We start from the raw sequence: 19565 nt of genomic DNA, 5'->3' as shown, positions 1-19565 counted from the left end.
ACACTTTTTTAAAAAAAAGATTTTATTTATTTATTTGACAGAGATCACAAGTAGGCAGAGAGGCAGGCAGAGAGAGAAAGGAAGGGAAGCAGGCTCCCCACTCAGCAGAGAGCCCGATGCGGGGCTCGATCCCAGGACCCTGGGATCATGACCTGAGCCGAAGGCAGAAGCTTTAACCCACTGAGCCACCCAGGCGCCCCTCAAGATGCACTTTTTAAAAACATTTTTTTGTTTGTTTGTTTTTATTCCTCCCATGGTCTTAGTCCTCTTCGGCCTTCCCGGCTCCTTCAATTTAGCGGGGTCGTCCTTGTCCGTCTCCTCCAGAAAGGCCCCCGCCCCGACTTCCAAGCTGCCGAGCCTCTCACTGCCTGTTCTCACAGCTCTCTGCTTGGACTTTCGGCACTCTGTGGAAATACTTCGGTTCGTGGGTTTGTCTCCTCCTTGGACTAAGACTCTTTGAGGAAAAGGGATAATGCTTTAGTAGTCCGTGTCTTCAACATGGACGACGGAGCCTGGCACCAGTCGGCCTCCAAGAGTGTTTGCTGAGTGAATGAGGGAATGAAACCCCCTCCCGAGGCTTGGAGAATGGAGGAGGCTGTCCCCGCACTGAGCGTGAGGTTCCCTTAGGACCCAGAAAGCGATTTATTTTATTTTATTTTTTCCGATTTATATTTTTCCGATAACTATGTGCCAGCCTAGGGAGAAAGACTACTATAGGCTTGAATGATCTTCAGTGTAAGTGTAAAGGTTGATGGCATTGCTACAGCCCGAGGAAGAGAGCAGGAGAGAGGAGAACCAGTTAAGGCTGAGAGAGGAAGAGAGGAAAGTGGACAACAGTGGAGGAGACTTGCCACCTCCTGGGACATGCAGGAAAAAACCAGCCAAATATGGGCACACAGATCCTGAGTGCAGTGCATGGGTGAAAAGGTGATACTGAGATGCCCTCAACAGGTGGGGGTATAGCTCAGGGGTAGAGCATTTGACTGCAGATCAAGAGGTCCCTGGTTCAAATCCAGGTGCCCCCTTTCTTACTTCCTAAATGATTGAAGCAGGTGCTGGCATTTCTGCCTCTTGCCCCCAACGTATGACCATCAAATTAATGCTTTATGTCTTGGGATAAAAATTTAGGCTCTGCACCAGGATCGGCTCCAAGAATCTTTCCTTGAGCATCATCCAGACAATAGCCTCTGGGGTCACATTTCAGTGAAGGGGCTGATGAAGTTGGCTCAGTCCACTCTTACCTACCTGGAGACTCTGGCCTTTCATGGTGTGTGCGGAGACTTCCTTTCTCTTGGTGTCTCATTTTCTCAACCTTGTTATAATCTCCAGGGAGAAAGTTATCTCTTGTGAAGAGAAAGAGAGAGTGAAAGCCACTTGTGAAGTGTGGATATGTACCTTCCTACTGCCCAGAAGTGACTGTAAGAGTTAGAGAGCATATCTGGGGCGCCTGGGGGGCTCAGTGGGTTAAGCCTCTGCCTTCGGCTCAGGTCATGGGAATGAGCCCCGAATCGGGTTCTCTGCTTGGTGGGAGCCTGCTTCCTCCTCTCTCTCTGCCTGCCTCTCTGCCTGCCTCTCTGCCTACTTGTGATCTCTCTCTGTCAAATAAATAAATAAAATCTTAAAAAAAAAAAAGAGTTAGCATATCAAAACAGAGCCCCTGTCTTCTCCCTGGGAATCTGTCAGAGGGCAGACTTAGACCACTTGATTTTCCGTTCTTCTTTTCTCTCTTACCACTCTTCCTTCCTTCCTTTCTTTCTTTTTTATTTATTTGAGCAGAGAGCCCAATTCGGGGCTTGATTCCAGGACCCTGAGCTCATGATCTGAGCCAAAGGCAGCGGCTTAATCCACTGAGCCACCCAGGTGCCCCCCACTTTTTTTTTTTAAACCTGCATCCATATTTTCTTGGTGAGAATGCCAAGGAGTAGGCCCTAATTTATATAATAATTATTAAAAATGTAGTCAAAATATTTAAAACACATATAATGGTATTAAGAATCCCGTAGAGGAATTTCCATATTCCTTGATGAAGAGGTAATTTGAACCAATTTTTCCTATGACAACAAATAAAAAAGCTGGGAAAGTATTACAAACAACTCAACAAAAGCCTCAAAGAGCTAACTAGCTAAATATGAAGTACAAGATGGAGATTCAGAACAAATGGGAAACAGAAGGATAAAGCTCCGCAGGAGAGGCTGCTTTCACCCTGGCCCTGGTTTTCTGTCCAAGAGAGGCTAAGTGAATTTCTGGAAGTCTCTCAGGGCCAGGAGGATAGAAGTCAGAGTTCTGGGCCCACCAAGAGTAGGGACAAGGGTAAACCATCTCTGGCTTTGGGCTGGGACCCTAAGGAGGAAAGGCAAACTGAACCAAAACAGTCCTTGCAAGAATTTGTCACTGGTCTTTGTGACATCGGGATGACCCAGAAACTCAAGCCTTGAAATTATATTAAGGTATCCTGACTACTAGAGCCCCACAGATCTCTGGAAAAAACAAATGAAGGATACTATCATCTCCACCTGGCTTCAAATTAGTCCTACAAATACATTTTCGAATACAGTGTTCAGTATGTAGTCAAGAATAGCTATGTACACAAGGAGGCAAAAATCATCAATGAAAATCAATAGAAACAACAGACCACAGAACTAAACACAAGGAAGGGACTTTTTAATATTAGAACAGCCAGAAACACACTGTAAAAAAAAAAAAAGTGCTAGCTCATTTCAAGAAGATAAGAGACAAGCTTGAAATTTTCAGTAGGAAGCTGGAAAACATAAGAAGTAACTAAGAAGATATGAGAACAACATAAAAAATGTGTATCTAAAAATCAATAACTAAAATTAAAACTTCAATGAGCTATCCATGTTACAGTCAGTGAATGGTTTCAGCCAAAGAGAAAACTGGTGAATTAGAACATTGGGATGAAACACATCCATTATAAAGCATGCAAGGAAAAATATGGCAAACACAGAATAGAGAGTAACAAATTTAGAGGCTACAATGAGGAGGTCTAATGTACATTTAAATGGACTCTTGGAAGAGAAAATGAGAGAATGAAGTAGAGACAATATTTGAGGACACAAAGGCTAAGACTATTTTGCAACTTAGGAAAGACGCCAATGCTGACATTCAAGAACCCCAGTGAATCTCAAACATAGGAAACAAAATTAAATCCATACCCAGAGTTACTGTAATAAAATTGCAGGAAATCACAGACAAGAAACTCAAAAGCATAGTAAAAAGAAAACACATTATTTTCAATGAGTTCCAATGAGATTGACAACTGAGTACTCTAGAGTGATAATGAAAACCAGAAGGCAGTGGAATTACATCTACTGAAATACTGTTAACATAAAATTCTGTACTCAGGTAAAAAATCCTTCAGGAGTGAAGATAAAATAAAGACAATTTCGGACTAATAAAAACGGAAATAACTCATCCATCACATGCAGGCACGCAAAGAAATTCTAAAAAGTATATTCTAAGCAGCAGGGAAATGATTTGTATGGAAGGACAGATATAGTAAGGAAGACAGAGGCAAAGAAATAGTAAATATATGAATAAATCTAAGTGAACATTGACTGTAAAAAAGTAACAATAATGAGGTTAACACAACTTATGGGATGATGTAGAAGATAAAAAGTGCATATAAGTTGGGAGGAAAGTAAGTTCAGTTAAAAGTATTCTAAGATACTGGGGTGCCTGGGTGGCTCAGTCAGTTAAGCGGCTGCCTTCAGCTCAGGTCATGATCGCAAGGTCCTGAGACCCAGCCCCACGTCGGGCTCCTTGCCCAGTGGGGAATCTGTGTCTCCCTCTGCCTGCCCCACTCCCCCTGCTTGTGCTTGCTCTTCACCCCTCACCCACCACTGTGTCAAATAAAATCTTTAAAAAAATTGTAAACAACAACAACAAAATTTTTTTTAAGTTTTCTAAAATGCTTGTATTACCTGTGCCTAGGGTAAAGCCATTGGTTAGGCACAGACTCTGAGAAGTAACTATGCACATGGAATTTCTAGCATAATCACTAAAAAAAGAAGAAATAGCATTTATATTTTTCAAACCAGGAGGGGAAAATAATAGCGTTAGAAAAATCTCAAACAAAAAAAATGAAGAAAGAGAGAAAAACATAAAGTATAAGTACTATAAGCAGCACAAGCACTGTAAATTGAAAGCATAAAATGAGGTGGACTTGAACGCAAACACATCAGCAGTTACATCAGAAGTACATAAAGCAAGTGTCCCAGGTTAAAAGACAGAGAGTATCATACTGGGGTTAAAACAACCCGCCAACTGTATTCTATTTACAAAAGACATCTAAAATTTGGGATACAGAAAGATTGAAAAGTAAAAGGATGAAAAAATATCTGACTGACAGAACACTAACAAAAAGAAAGCAGGTATATCTTACTATCAGACAAAATAGTCTTTTTTAAAAAAATTTATTTATTTATTTATTTGACAGGGAGAGACACAGCAGAGGGAACACCTGCAGAGGGAGTGAGAGAGGGAGAAGCAGGCTCCCCGCTGAGCAGAGAGCCTGATGTGGGAATCGATCCTAGGACCCTGGGATCATGCCCTGAGTTGAAGGCAGACACTTTAACGACTGAGCCACCTAGGTGCCCCCAGACAAAATATTCTTTAAATAATAAAATATTACTAGAGATAAAAGATAAATTATTAATAACCAAAGGCTGAATTTAACAGGAAGATGTAAGAATTCCCGATTTTTATGCTTCTAGTAATAAAGCTTCAAAATTTGTAAGGCAAAAACTTGACAGAATAACCAAGAGAGGGTGCCTGGGTAGCTTAGTGGGTTAAGCCTCTGTCTTCGACTCAGGTCATGCTCTCAGGGTCCTGAGATCGAGCCCCACATCTGGCTTCTACTCAGCTGGGAGCCTGCGTCCCCTCCTCTCTCTGCCTACTTGTGATCTCTCTCTGTCAAATAAATAAATAAATAAAATCTTAAAAAAAAAGAAAAGAATAGCCAAGAGAAATAAACATGTCTAGAATTAGAGTGGAAAAATTTTACATACCTTTCTCATTAATTAACAGAAAAGTGTCATGAATAATTTACAATATTTAGTTTCTTTCCCTCTTGCTTTATTGAGGTGTCATTGACAAATAGAATTGTCATATAAACTGTACAGTGTAATGATATGATTTACTATACATTGTGAAATGATTACCAAAATCAAGTCAATTAACACACCCACACTTACCAGGCAGGGGAGAGACCATGATCATGAAGGTGCTTTTTCCGGGGTGAGGCTCATTCACTGCGCTCTGAATGTGCTGGCCCCATAATTTCCCCAAATGTGGGAGAAACTCAGCTGCATAATTTATGGTAGTGACGGACTGAAAAAAAAAAAGTTATTGAACACACCCATCACCCCACATAATTACCTGTGTGAATGCGTGTGTGTGTGTGTGTGTGAAAGTTTAAGATCTCCCCTCTTAGCAACTTCCAAGTTTACAATACAGTATTATTAACTGTAATGTAATGCCCATTCTGTACATGAGCTCTCTAGAACTTATTCACCTTATAACTGAGTTTCTACCCTTTGATCAACAACCCCCCCCCCATTTCTTCTATCCCTCACGCCTGGGCAATCACCAATCTACTCTCTGTTTCTGGGTTTGGCTTTTTAAAAAATTCCACATATAAGTGATACCATACAGTATTTACATTTTTTGCAGGGTTCTGTCTTATTTTGCTTAATACCATGCCCTCCAGTTTTATCCATATAGTTACTGATGGCAGGATTTCTTTCTTTCTAATGGCTGAATAATATTCCACTGTGTGTGTGTGTGTTTATGTGTAACATTTTCTTTATCCATTCGTCCGTTGATGGACACTGAATCAGCATTTAGAGAAATACTTGTGGCTTTGAGCACTATGCTGGAAAAGAATAGAAATAAACTAAGAATCCATCTCAAGAAGTTAGAAAAACTGCATAAAAGAACATATGAGAGAAGAAAGGAAAGGGAAGAGCAGAAATTAATGAAATAGAAAACAAACACAAGTGTGCCTGGGTGGCTCAGTTGGTTAAGCGACTGCGTTTCGCTCAGGTCATGATCTCAGAGTCCTGGGATCAAGTCCCACATCAGGCTTCCAGCTCCATGGGGAGTCTGCTTCTCCCTCTGACCTTCTCAGCTCTCTCTCTCTCTCTCTCTCTCTCATGCTCTCTCTCAAATAAATCAATAAAACCTTAAAAAAATAATTAGAAAGCAGACAAATAATGACTTTAAAAAAAAAGAGCACAGGGCGCCTGGGTGGCTCAGTGGGTTAAGCCGCTGCCTTCGGCTCAGGTCATGATCTCAGGGTCCTGGGATCGAGTCCCGCATCGGGCTCTCTGCTCAGCAGGGAGCCTGCTTCTCTCTCTCTCTCTGCCTGCCTCTGCCTCTCCATCTACTTGTGATTTCTCTCTGTCAAATAAATAAATAAAATCTTTAAAAAAAAAAAAAAGAGCACAAAATAGACAGGATTAACAAAGCCAAAAGTTGGTTTTTGAAAAGAAAAGATAGATTAACCTCTGGTGAAATTGCTAAGAAAAATAAGCAGAAACAAATAAACCTGTATCAGAAATTAAAAAGAAAAACTGCAAATTCTTTAGACTTTAATGAATACTTGACATTATGAAAATATACAAAAAATATACAAAAATATACAAAAATTTTAAAATCTAACATGAAGAAGGAACTTACTATGTGTCAGGCATGATTTTATGTACTTTAAACATATTAATTTATTCTATTTTCATAACATCTCCACAAATGAGGACTAACACTGTGCTCATTGCTGTCATCATGCCCATTTTATATATGGCAAAACTGAGGCTAAGGGAGTTAATAAATTTCACCAAGTCCACTCAGAACCTAGAATTTGAACCCATGTATTATGTCTTAGGAGTCCAAAGCTTTTGCTACTATGCTATGCTGAAATTGAGCAAGAACTTAAAAAAATACAACTTAAAGCTGACACAAGAAAAAAATAGAAAAGCTGAATCGTCCTCTAAGTTTTAAGTAGTTGTTTTAGTCAAACTGTCATTTGAAACTTTTTCACAAAAGAATTCAGACAAGACGGTTTTACTGGTGAGTTTTGTCTTATACTTAAATAAGCAATAGCTATTTTTACATAAAAATCTAAGAATAGAAAGATATGTACATTCTATAACTCCTTTTGTGAGACTAGCACAATCTTTTTTTTTTTTTTTAAGATTTTATTTATTTATTTGACAGAGAGAGATCACAAGTAGGCAGAGAGAGGCGGGGAAGCAGGCTCCCAGCTGAGTAGAAGCCAGATGTGGGGCTCGATCTTAGGACCCTGAGAGCATGACCTGAGTCGAAGACAGAGGCTTAACCCACTGAGCCACCCAGGCGCCCCAAGACTAGCGCAATCTTGATACCAAAACCCAACAAGGACAGAATAAAGTATGCATAGGCTAATCTCACTCATAAACATAGGTACAGAAATTAAATTATTATCTAACAGAATTCACAAATATATATATATATAGAGAGAGAGAGAGAGAGGGAGTAGGACTTCATGACTAAATTGGATTTATATGTGAAATGCAAAGTACATTTGATTTTACAAAAAAACAATGAGTGTGGGGTGCCTGGGTGGCTCAGTCATTGAGCATCTGCCTTCAGCTTGGGTCATGATCCCGCAGTCCTGGGATCGAGCCCTACATTGGGTCCCTGATTGACAGGAGGCCTGCCTTTAGCACGACTATTTGCTAAAATGCTCCCGCTTCTTCTTCCCTGGCGTGTGTTCCCTTTCTTGTGGTCTCTCTCTCTCTCTGTGTCAAATAAATAATTTTTTTTTTTTTAAAAAGCAATGAGTGCAATTCACCATGTAAATAGACTAAAAGAGAGAAATCATATGATTATCCTTTTTAAATTTTTTAATAAAGTAAATACTTTTAAAAAAGATTTTATTTATTTATTTGACAGAGAGAGATAATTGCCCCAATTATCCTTTTTTTTTAAAAAGATTTTATTTATTTGACAGACAGAGATCACAAGTAGGCTGAGAAGCAGGCAGAGGGAGAGGGAGAAGCAGACTCCCCACTGAGCAGAGAACCTGATGTGGGGCTCGATCCCAGGACCCCGGGATCATGACCTGAGCTGAAGGCAGGGGCTTAACCCACTGAGCCACCCAGGCGCCCCTCATATGATTATCTAAACAGATGCAAAAGGGGGTTTTGATAAAATCTCGCACCAATCCATGACAATTATTTTTGCAAACTAGAAATTGAAGAAAAATTCTTTAATTTGATAAAGACTGCTTAGAAAAAGTATAGTTCATGAGATGTACTTAACGGCAAAATGTTGAGAGCTTTCATTTGAAATCAGAATGAGTCAAGATATCTACTGTCAATACCCTTATTCAACATTACACTGGAGGTTCTAGTCAGTACAACAAGGTAAGGAAAAAGTCTGTAAGGTCTGGAACGTCGGAAACAAAACTTGCAAACTAATTAGCTGATGTGAGCGTATACATTGAAGATCAAAACGAATCAACAAAGAAATTATTAGAGTTAATGAGTGTTTAGCGAGACTGTCAGCATATACCCTGCCTTCTTTTATCCCCTTTTGCCTGGCAAAATCACAACTTTTGAAATGATACACTAGAAATTTCTGCTTTCAAATCTTAAAATTCTAATGGTAATCAATATTTTTATCTTCCTCGCAAATTACGTAAGGATTTTCACTCTTATCACTCTGCTCCTTAGATGTTATTGTTAACCAGTATTTTTACTTTAGTTATCTTTTTAAAAAAACTTTATAAATTAGACATTAATATTGTGTTACATGGTAAATGATTATTTAGAATTATTTACATATCTTATAATTTCTTTGTTCAACATTCCTTTTTGTGTCTCAAACCTCCCATGCTGGGATCACTTTTCTTTTCTCTAAAGTATATATTGAGGGTTAAGCCTCTGCCTTCGGCTCAGGTCATGATCTCAGGGTCCTGGGATCGAGCCCTGCATTGGACTCTCTGCTCAGCGGAGAGCCTGCTCCCCCTGCCCCAGCTCACCTCTCTGCCTACTTGTGATCTCTGTCTGTCAAATAAATAAATAAAATTTTTAAAAATAAATAAATAAAGTATATATTTAAAATTTGCTTTAGTGAGAGTCTGTTAGCAGTAAACTCATTCAGCTTTTGTCTGTTCTTGAAGAATAGTTTGGCTGGGAATAGAATTCAGAGCCGACTGTGATTTCCTCGCAACATATGGAATGTGTTATAGCACTACTTTCTGGCTTCCTTTGCAACGGCTGATAAGACATACAGCAGTTGCAATACTGTCCTTTTTTTTTTTTTTTTTTGTAAAGAATTTATTTATTTATTTGAGAGAGAGAGAGCACAAAAAGGGGAGGGTCAGAGTGAAAAGCAGATTCCCCGCTGAGCAGAGAGCCTGATGCAGGACTCAATCCCGGGACTCCGGGATCATGAACCGAGCCGAAGGCAGTCACCAACCAACTGAGCCACCCAGGTGCCCAAAACACAGTCCTTTTATAGATGATCTTGGATTTCCTTCTGGCTACCTTCAAGCACAGAGTCCTCACCCTCAGCCAGGGGACCAAGTACACGCTGGCGTGTGCAAGACCAAGTGAGGGGAGGTCAGTGAGGGGACAAACACGTCACCAGAGCAGAGCTGCCTGCTCGGGTGTGATCTCTGCTTCTTCACTCTTCGCAGGAAAGCTCAGAAACCAGATTCAGCAAGAGGAGAGGAAACTGCAACTTCTTTAGCACCACTATTTGCTAAAATACTAGGGGGCACCCAGATTTGAACTGGGGACCTCTTGATCTGCAGTCAAATGCTCTACCCCTGAGCTATACCCCCTGCTCTACCAGGAGATCCAGTTAATACCCTTTCCCTGTACAGCCACGCCCAGAACTCCAGCCCTAGATGCCCCCGCAGCTCGGTCGGCTGAGTTGCAGGACCTGCTTTACTGCCAACTCCTGTCCCTGCTTAGAAGCAGCAGCAGCAGGTTGCTTTCTCCCCCAGCTCTGCAGCTTCTCCATTTGCAGATCCTCGGCGAGCAGCAACTTGGGAAGCCTTCCCCAACAGCTGGAAGGATCTACCGTAACATCTGTATTGTGGTTCCTGTGCTGCGCACCTGAAAACAGAGACTCAGAATGCCCAGTGTTTGGCTAAGCCTGCACCACTTAAAAGGTAGAAGACACACGGGCTGGCGCTGGGTCAGAGCTCCCCGCACGATGCAGGCAGAGCCCTGTCTCATGGCCTCAGATCTCCATGTGGTCAGCCCTTACGCTGCTGGCTGAGACAAGCCACCTGAGGAAATGACTGTCCCTAGGCTCAAAGTCCCCCTTTCTGTGCTCAGCCCTGCCGTGCTGGGACTCTGTAAACCACCCTTATCCTTTGCCGGGTGGCTTCCTGGGTGGTCCCCAGCAGGGCTCTCGGAGGGACGCAGGAGGGTCGGAGCCAGCCAGAGCCCCTGTTGTGCCTGCTGTGGCTCCTGCCGGCGTCACCTAGCAGCGGCAGTCCGTCCCAGGAGCAACCGTGACTGCCGCCTGCAGTCTGGTGCTCACAGGACCCACCTCGCCAAAACTCTTCGGGGACACCAGTGCCTCCTTAGGGATCCGAGGCCGGGATCCACAGAGAAACTCCCCAAGCCCGTGAGATTTCCCAAGTTCTCCTTCTCTGTTTGTTTCCTGGGCCCCAGAGCGGGAGACGTTTCTTCCAGGCACTAACTCCGTGACACTCAGTCTCTCCTTGTCATCCTTCGTTCTCTAGTGCCGGTTGTTAGGGGTTGGATCTCCAAAAAGATCTCCTGATATCTTTCCCTCGGACCACAGGATGCGACCTTACTTGGATAGGGTCATGGGAGAGACAGTTGGCTCTGACGAGGTCACAGTGGAGAGGGGCGGGGCACAGTAGGACCGGGTCCTTGCAGGAAGAGAGACACAGAGGGTGACAGCCACCATGGGCAGACGGAATGGCCACCGGACACGAGCAGCTGGAGAGACACAGGGAGGCCCCTCTGCCCGCACCCTGATTTCCCACCCTGGGCCCCCGAGCTGTGGGCCGGGAAATTTCTGTTGTTTTAAGCAGCCAGTTTTGTTACAGCGGCTTTAGGAAACTGATACACTCGTTAACAATTATTTATATTAAATTCTCCGTCAAAATGACACAGGTAACTTTTGCCTCCAGACTAGACCCTGGATGATACTGAAATTGGGACCACAGCGGCTCTGGGGAAGCAGACTCTTGACGAGGACATTCAGGATGGATTTGGTCTTGACCTTAGTCTTCAGTGTGGTGCTGAGTCTCTGGAATGACCTTAGGGGTGCTGGGCCACACAGACTCAACCCAGCCTCATCCTGTTTGGGGAACTAGGGGACGGTGTCATTACCACTCAATTTTGTCATTTCAGGTGAAGGAGGAAAAAGTCAGACTCTCAAAGGGGGCACCTGGACTTGAACCAGGGACCTCTTGATCTGCAGTCAAATGCTCTACCACTGAGCTATACCCCCTTCTGTCAGAAGTGGTGTGTAATTAATAAACTCAGACTTCCACACACAAGCTGCTTATTCAGGCTCCGTACAGAACTGCTGGGTCTGGGCAACTCTACCCACAGCCTGTCGTGCCATAACTACACACCTTTTCCAAGGTCCCTGAACTTTCCATCTGAGACCATGAAGTCTGTACCTGGCTTGCTTTCCAAAGGTAGAAAGTGAACCCCAGGGGTAAGGCGCCACTCACTGAACAATGTCTAGAATGTTCATTGCCAGCTTTTCAATGTTTTCCTATGCACATTTACATTTTGATAGAAGAGAATTGATTGGGGGGCTGCGTCAGCCTGGTGTCAGGATGGTGCCTTGAGTGTTGGGGATAGATGTGGAGCGTGTGCTGGTTTCGGGTGGAAACAGATTGGCCCCGGGTGATGGGGGTGGGGTGGGGGGTGGGGGTGTCTCCTCAGCACGCAGGGTCTGCAGCTTGGCTCTGGCTGTTGTTCTAGAAGGCCAGTCTGGAGACGCCTTCCCCCCTCCTCTTCCCTGGTGAGACAGATATTTGCAGTACACGTCTGAGGCTCCATCTGGCTTCCGTTGCTGGACCCGAGGGCCCTGACGGCCACAGCGGGCTACACCCTGACGGGCCTTATGCTCCACGCTGCTGACAGACGCATCTCCGAGCGGGCATGAAGTCGGGCAAAGCTTTTCCAACTTTCTGCAGTGAAGGACCAGCTTTATCTTTATTTTCCTGAAACCTCTCATAGCTCCATAGCGGCGCATCAGACCTGCGGACTTTGAGACCCCCACCCTCCAGCACCCGAGCTGGCCGGTGTCAGATTGTTGTAGAATTTCTAAGCATTGCCGGAAAGCTCCTGGACGACACTTCGAATGGCCCCAGGCTCCTGCTCGCTTCGGCGAAGCGGGTGCTGAAGGGCCCCGGGCTCGAGGACATGCTGACCGTGAACTCCACTTGAGCGAGGGATGACTTCACTACTCTGTTAAGAGAGGCATGCAAGCCCTCTGTAGAACCCCCTTTTCCAGCCAGCTGTCGGATCATGCCCTACCGGGGTTCTACCCATAAAGACCTGGCGTATGGGTGCCTGCTCTGTTTCGGAGCCCATGGACTGTTTCACTCTGTTGATAAATGGGCATGTTTCTACTCCTGTTTGGTTACCAGAAAGCTCAGAGATGGGATTTATATTCAGGAAAAGTAGCTTCTCCTCACCTGGGCTCTCGGGCATAATTATTCACCTCCTCTCCTAAACGTTCAGTCCTTGCCTTATCTCCCCCCTGCAATTTTAAAAATAGTCGTCAAAGACACATGACATAAAATGCGCTGCCTTCACCATGTTTAGCGTACCGTTCGGGGGCATTAAGTGCACTCACATGGTCGTGCAAACCATCCCCACCGTCCGCCTCCTGACCTTTTCATCTTCCCGAACTGAAACCCTGTCCCCGTGCATCAGTAACTGCCCAGCCCCCAGCCCCTGACACCCCCCTTCTGCTTCCTGTCGCCACGATTTTGACAACCTCGTATAAGTCAGTCCTGTGTATACTTGTTTGATCGGTTGGACTTTTATGTATCTTTTATTGCAAGCTGCCTCAGATTCCATTTTTTTTTGAAGCAAGCTTGGTATAAACAAATAAAATCAGGATGGTAATAATTAGGCACAAGGGAAACACTGAGAAAGCCTAGGGCAGATTTTCTCTATCCCTTCTGGAAATGAGTGTGGCTGAGGAGATAAACAAGACACACTTAAGTACTTGTCAGAAAGATAGATACAGGGAGGCCTAGGGGTGGCCAGGAGCTGTGCTTCCGCTGGAGTGAAAGGCCCACCACCTAGAAATAGCCAGATTTGAACCAGGGACCTACTGGTCTCCAGTCAAATGCTCTACTCCTGGGCTACACCTCCAGCTCCCTCTGTTTTTCTACTAAGAAACGTCCCTAATTCCAGTCTTTCCCAGCTGTGCTCCCACGGTGGGTCTCCCGGGGAGCTGCAGGAGCGCCTTCTCTGGGCACCCGCCTCCCCACCTGTCAGAAGCTGCTCTCTCTCTCCCGTCTGCGCACCTGTGTCCGCGTGAACGCGCCTCTTCCCAGGTGATGATGCCGGTAGTGATGACCGGGTACCAACGGGATCCTACCCATTCCTCTACCTCTAAGATGCTTTATTTCTTTTTCTGCATGTGCCGCTGTTTTGCTTTCCTTTCCCAGGGACTAAGACCTGGGACTAATCCGAGGCTCTCAGGGCTGGGCGTACCCCCAGGGGAGGCACCGGGGTGGCCGGGGAGAAAGCTGCAGCCCCAGATTCTGCAGGGATGAGAGTGAGCGAAGACCAGCCCAGGTGTCCGCTGGCGGGGAGGACCTGGCGGCTGGGCACAGGGTACTGGATCTCAAAGAGCCCCTGCTTCATGGTGATCCATTTCCAATATTGAGCCTATGTTGCGTGTCTGTCTGCCTCTTTCTTGGTTCTGCTGTCCTGCACTACCGGACAGAATTTTCTGCTCTTGTACTGAGAGGACCCTGAAGTGAGGCCTTCCCCTGTAGAGGAGCTTGGTTCCTTGCTCGAGGGTCTCCTAGCAGCTGCTCCCTGTGCTAGAACCTTCCAACAAACTCTCGGGCCCGGCTGTGGGACGATGGAGGCTAGTCAGGGCTAGTCATACTTCCCTACTCTGGGCCTATGCAAATGAGGAGCTGTACGCGGCAGTCTGCCTTTCTTAAAAAAAAAAAAAGGGGGTCGAGAGTGTTGCAAAGTGGATGGTTTTTTCCAGGACTATGAGCAGCACTTTGTTGAACATAAGCACATGTGTGGCCCGTTTCTCATGATTTCCCAGGATCGAGTCCTCCCCAGCAGCTGCTCCCCCCCCCCCCGTCACGTCCCTCCCCTGCGCCCCTCCACCCCCAAGCCCCCCCACCCCCTGCCAGGTCTGCACAGTGACCCTGGCCCTCAGCATGGTGCAGCAATCGGCTTTGGAGCAGCATCTGCTAATCCCGAATCAGTACAACCTCGGCGTGGTCGTCCGGGTATGAAGCTGGGCTCCCAGACCCCCCAGCAGACCCTCAACTTCGCAGGTGCCACCTGATCAGACCCGGCTGTCAACACCTCCCTAGTCGGCCTCACAGTACAGAGCCATAGGAAGCCAAGACGCCCTCCAGGTTCCCCGGGAAACCAAGTTAGCTGTCAGAAGGCTGCTCAGAGAGGCTGCCATCAGAGCAAATGGAATGGAATGTTCCTGAAGGTTTTCTCCTCAGGCCACAGAACATTTTAGTGAATTATTCCCGTCCCAAAGTACTGTCCCTTCTCTAGAGGCCGGAATACTCACACCCACCAAAGTGGGCATCTCAGTGTGTCCTCGGCCGCCCCTACTAGGTGGCCGGGTCCCATCACCCCATCTCTTGTACGCACATACCCCTTCCCCGTCTCGTGTCTCCACTCTCTGACCTGCTAAGTGTGTACTAATCTCGGTCCCCAGAGGGAGGCCTGGAGGATATGCCACCTCATTTCTCTACAAAAAAGCTTGATTCCTCCTTTGTGTCCCAAACCTGCTGAAGGACAGAAATCGAATGACTCGACTCTGGGGTCCCGCACAACATCCCCGGTGCTGTGCCTAAGTTCTGAAGGGGCTTTCAGAGTACCCCCACCTTTGGGGCAGGTGGGCGTCTGGTCTGACACCTGGTCTTGACCCCATTGTGAGCACCGGGACTTTCTGACCCCACGCTGGTCTCGTCTGCGTCTTCTGCTTGGCCCCCTGGTACTGGCCACCTCGCCCACGGGGCCCTTCCACGCTGGGACGGAGTTGGCTGCAGGCGCCCGTCTGTTGGCTCTGAACCCCCAGCGCCCGGATGGCAGGAATGGGAAAGCTGAGCACGAGCAGTTTGCATCTCCAGGCCTATCCCTTCCTTCTGGTATGAAGGACGCAAGCTCTCCCTGCCTAGCTGGGGTGTGGTGCACGGGGTAGGGGGTGGAGTAGGAGGAGCCAGAGGGGCGGGAGATGTTGGAGACCATCTCCATCATGACCGGCCGCACCTGAGCTGTAGGAAGATTCAGCCGCTGTCTCCCCTCATTGAGCCCGGGACCCTCCGTCCTTATGACACAGTTCCTGCAGGGGCCTTCCTGTGACTCAGCGTTGAGTATTTTCTGTGAATTGTCACTTTGTGTCTTCACATCCACCCTGAGCTGGGCACATTATTACCCCCAAGTTGCAGATGAAGAAACTAAGGCTTAGAGAAATTCAGGAGTTCAACCAGTCTAACTCTGGGACTAAAGCTTGGGGACCACGTTGCAGGATGTTTTTCAACGCACGAGTGATTCAGGTCCCTGTCTGCAGAGACGAAACCTCGGCCAGTTCCTTACTGGGTGATTTCTTTTTCTGAAATATTAGGGAGATAACGGCGTATCACCTGTTACTGTAGGCTGCTTAGGCTGTGATGCAGTTAATGAGGTCAGAGCTGTCACTTCTGCTGATGGCCAGTCACATCCGTTGCGTGCTGATTCTGGTTTCACATTCACAGGGAATTATCTCCACGTTTTAGGGGTATCACCAGCTCACGTATAAACCAAAGTGGGTAGGTCCTAGGAGCTGGAGGGAAACACTCCGTACCCCTCCACCCCCGCCCCCCCAAACTCTGGGCAAGGTGAGTCTTTTCACCGATGCCTGCGGCCAGAGCCCGGTTGGCTGGAGGAGCACCGAGCAGCCAGCACTCAGCACCTCTCCCATCCAGTGTGACCTTGCCCTGTGTTGCTAATGATACCCCTGATGCCGCTAATGAGCCCGAAACCATGGTGACTGGTTCTGTGAGCCTGCTTCTTTGTTTCTCCTTGCTTTTCAGAGTCGTTCCCTTTGAGAAGTCAACCTATCTCCATGGTGCTAAGAGGAATAAAGAAAGTGGTCCTCCTCACACACCGATGCGCGGCAGCTGATTCATGTAAGATACAAACCCTCATCAGAACCCGAAAACGAAAATCACCTTTTTTTTTTTTTTTTAAAATCGGGGAGCGTAATTTCCTTCTGTTATATTTAAACAGACTTATCGATGAGAAAGGGATTTTTAATTTTTTATTATGGAAAATCTCAAATATACACAAGAGTAGTGGTGTCCATCACGCGGTGTACGGATCAGGGTTCTCCACAGACCCAGAGACGCAGAAGCAGTGGGGGAGGGGGAGTGGAGGGAGAGAGAGGGAGGGGTTTAGGGTAAGGAGTTGGTTCCCGTGACTGTGGAGGCTGAGATGTCCCATGTTCGCACATCTGCCCACAGACCCAGGAAGGCTGGTGATGTGTTTCTAGCCCGAGCCTGCTGGTCTGAGAACCCGAGAGTTGCTGATCTAAGTTGTAGCCTGGGGCAGGAGAAGCCACTGTCCCAGCTCAAACAGGGAGACAACTACCTGCCCAGGCTCTGCCCTTTTCTTCCATTCAGGCCCTCAGCAGCTTGGATGATGCCTGGTGGCCCCGGGGAGGGCAACTGCCTTCACTTAGGTTTTACTGATCCTAATGCTAATCTCATCTGGAAATGCCCCACAGGCAAACCCCAAGATAATGTTTATCCAAATATCTGTGTACCCCGTGACCCAGCCAGGTTGACATGTAAAAGTAACCATCATACTCAGCTTTAACAATTTTCCACACGGTCAAGCTGGTTCCAGAAGGAGCCTTGATCAGAGTTCAGCCTTTTGGTGAGATGACATCGCTGGGAGAGCGGTGTCAGGACGCTCATGTCTGCGGCTCTTCCTGTTGGTGGGACTGGGATTAATTAAATGGTGTGTGGAGGTGTCATTAACCTGGTCAATTTCCCCAACAAACCTTTATCTCATGGCTTTAGTGGCCTTGGTGATACTTGCTTACATCGCTATGTCGTTAGGAGCTGCAAATGATTTTATTACAGTCCTCTCCCTCATTAGCTCAAATTCTTTTATAAGGAAAGATATCCTTTACCAGCAGCTGGGTTCTGCTGGTATAGAACAAATGCTTGATTCTTTCCTTTTATTTGTGAACTTCCAGAATAATGAATCGATGCCTTAGCAACCTCCAGATTTGACCAGAGAGAGCTGTAATATATATATATATATATATATATATACACACACACACACTAGTGTGTATATATATACACACACTAATGAATTAATGGATTTTTAAATGCATGTTTTGTGTGTTTCCTTTTATTTAAGATTTTATTTATTTATTTGACAGACAGATCACAAGCAGGCAGAGAGGCAGGCAGAGAGAGAGGGAGAAGCAGGCTTCCTGCTGAACAGGGAAGCCTGATGCAGGACTCAATCCCAGGACCCTGAGATCATGACCTGAGCCGAAGGCAGAGGCTTTAACCCACTGAGCCACCCAGGCGCCCCTCTTTTATGTGTTTCAATCACTCACACTAATTTTTCTTTTTGATTCTCACATAATCCCACCTTTGGCCACTGGGCACTTGTTTAATTTGGCTCCTATGTCCATTTAACATGCTTCTTCCTACTAGTCTTTGAGAATTTCTGTGTGGGTGAGTGTGAGGGTGTGTGTTTTCACAAGCGAAAAGAGACTGCCAGGCTGGGTGGGCTGCCTGGAACGGGGCATGAGCCCCATCACTCAGACGGGCTTGTCGTCCGCAAGGTGGAGGAAGGTGGCCTCACTGAGGGTGTCGGCTGCAGCCCCTGGGGCAAGGTGGGAAGGACATCCGGTTGCGGAGGAGATTGACTCCCAAGAGAACACAGAGTCTTGGGAGAGAACTCCAGCAGAACTGGGGAGCGCCGGGCCTCAGGCCTTGTCCGGTGGGGGGGCACCCCGACAGAAGCTGCTTGCCCGAAAGGAAGAGGCCGGAGCAGACCTGGCTGAGGAGTGGGCCTCGGTGCAGATCATCCACACTGGTTTTTTGTGGGTTTTTTTTTTTTCTTATTTATCTGATGAGAGATCAAAAGTAGGCAGAGAGGCAGAGAGGGGCGGGGGCGCGCAGGGAAGCAGGCTCCCCGCCGATCAGAGAGCCGATGCGGAGCTCCATCCCAGGACCCTGAGATCATGACCTGAGCCCTAGGCAGAGGCTTTAACCCACTGAGCCACCCAGGTGCCCCCTACACACTGGGCATTCTTGCAAAACTCAGTGGAAAGGGTGAGGACGTTCAAACAGACCCGGGCTGGATTCCCCACCAGTTTTGGTGGGTGAGACCTTAAATAATTTATTTTAAAATCATATATTTTATTTTGAAAAGATAAATACTAGACTCATAGAATGCATATGATATAATGCTCAAAAGGCTCCAAATGCTGTTGAAAGCAACTGTCAGGAGGTGAAGAGAGAAATAAACCGCGCCGGGTCCGGACAAGGGCACAGTGTTCCGCGCGGAAGGAAAGGAGCTTACACGAGCGGGTGGCCGTGGAGGGAGCTTCAGGGCCCGGTACTGAGGGTCGCAGCCAATCTGGAAAGGCTGCACCCTGTGTGGCTTCCCGAGAAAGGCAAAACTGTGGAGACGGTCAAAAGTCCTGTGGTCGCCAGGGGTTTTGGGGGTGAGGAGACATTAACAGGCTGAGCACCAAGGGTGTGGGGAGGGGGATGGGGCGGAACGCAGGGGCTTGTGGGAAATTCCTAGACCTTCCTCTCAATTTTGAAGTGAACCTAAAGGTTAAAAAAAAAATATATATATATATATATAATATAAAATATAGAAATATTATATATAATATATAAAAAATATATAATTATATATTTATATATATAATATATTAAAAAATATATATTTTAACAGATTTTATTTATTTGTTAGAGAGAGAGTGAGCACGATCGGAGTGAGGAGCAGAGGGGGAAGCAGGCCCTCTGCGGAGCCAGGAGCTGGATGCTTGGCTGGATCCCAGGACCCTGCGATCATGACCCGAGCTGAAGGCAGACGCTTAACCAAGTGAGCCACCCAGGTGCCCCTAAAAAAATAAAATGTTAAGAATAAATACATAGATTTAAAGAATAAAATGTGAAAAAGGTTATGCAGTCAAAATTCTCCCAAGCCTCCCTCTTCTTTTTTTTTTTTTTTTTAAAGATTTTATTTATTTATTTGGCAGACAGAGATCACAAGTAGGCAGAGAGGCAGGCAGAGAGAGAGGAGGAA

At 46.2% G+C, this 19565-nt stretch overlaps 1 long non-coding RNA gene, 3 other non-coding genes and 1 pseudogene across 4 annotated transcripts; 2 read left to right on the top strand and 3 right to left on the bottom strand.

Annotated features, from left to right (window-relative positions):
• Positions 1-240: 240 nt before the first annotated feature.
• On the bottom strand, positions 241-10826 carry LOC106007180. Its single transcript, XR_001181752.2, has 4 exons — positions 10567-10826; positions 5214-5349; positions 1246-1343; positions 241-454 (listed from the first exon to the last, which is right to left on the bottom strand). It is a non-coding gene; the product is annotated as an uncharacterized LOC106007180 (long non-coding RNA).
• TRNAC-GCA lies at positions 954-1025 on the top strand. Its single transcript has one exon. It is a non-coding gene; the product is annotated as a tRNA-Cys (tRNA).
• LOC123393658 lies at positions 5206-5383 on the top strand (annotated as a pseudogene).
• TRNAC-GCA lies at positions 9776-9847 on the bottom strand. Its single transcript has one exon. It is a non-coding gene; the product is annotated as a tRNA-Cys (tRNA).
• A 604-nt stretch (positions 10827-11430) lies between the features above and the next one.
• TRNAC-GCA lies at positions 11431-11502 on the bottom strand. Its single transcript has one exon. It is a non-coding gene; the product is annotated as a tRNA-Cys (tRNA).
• Positions 11503-19565: the final 8063 nt, after the last annotated feature.

Source organism: Mustela putorius, unplaced genomic scaffold (genome assembly GCF_011764305.1).
Source record: "Mustela putorius furo isolate JIRA1106 unplaced genomic scaffold, ASM1176430v1.1 tig00000929_pilon_pilon_pilon, whole genome shotgun sequence".
NCBI classification, from domain to species: domain Eukaryota; kingdom Metazoa; phylum Chordata; class Mammalia; order Carnivora; family Mustelidae; genus Mustela; species Mustela putorius.
This window is presented reverse-complemented; position numbering and strand designations above follow the sequence as displayed.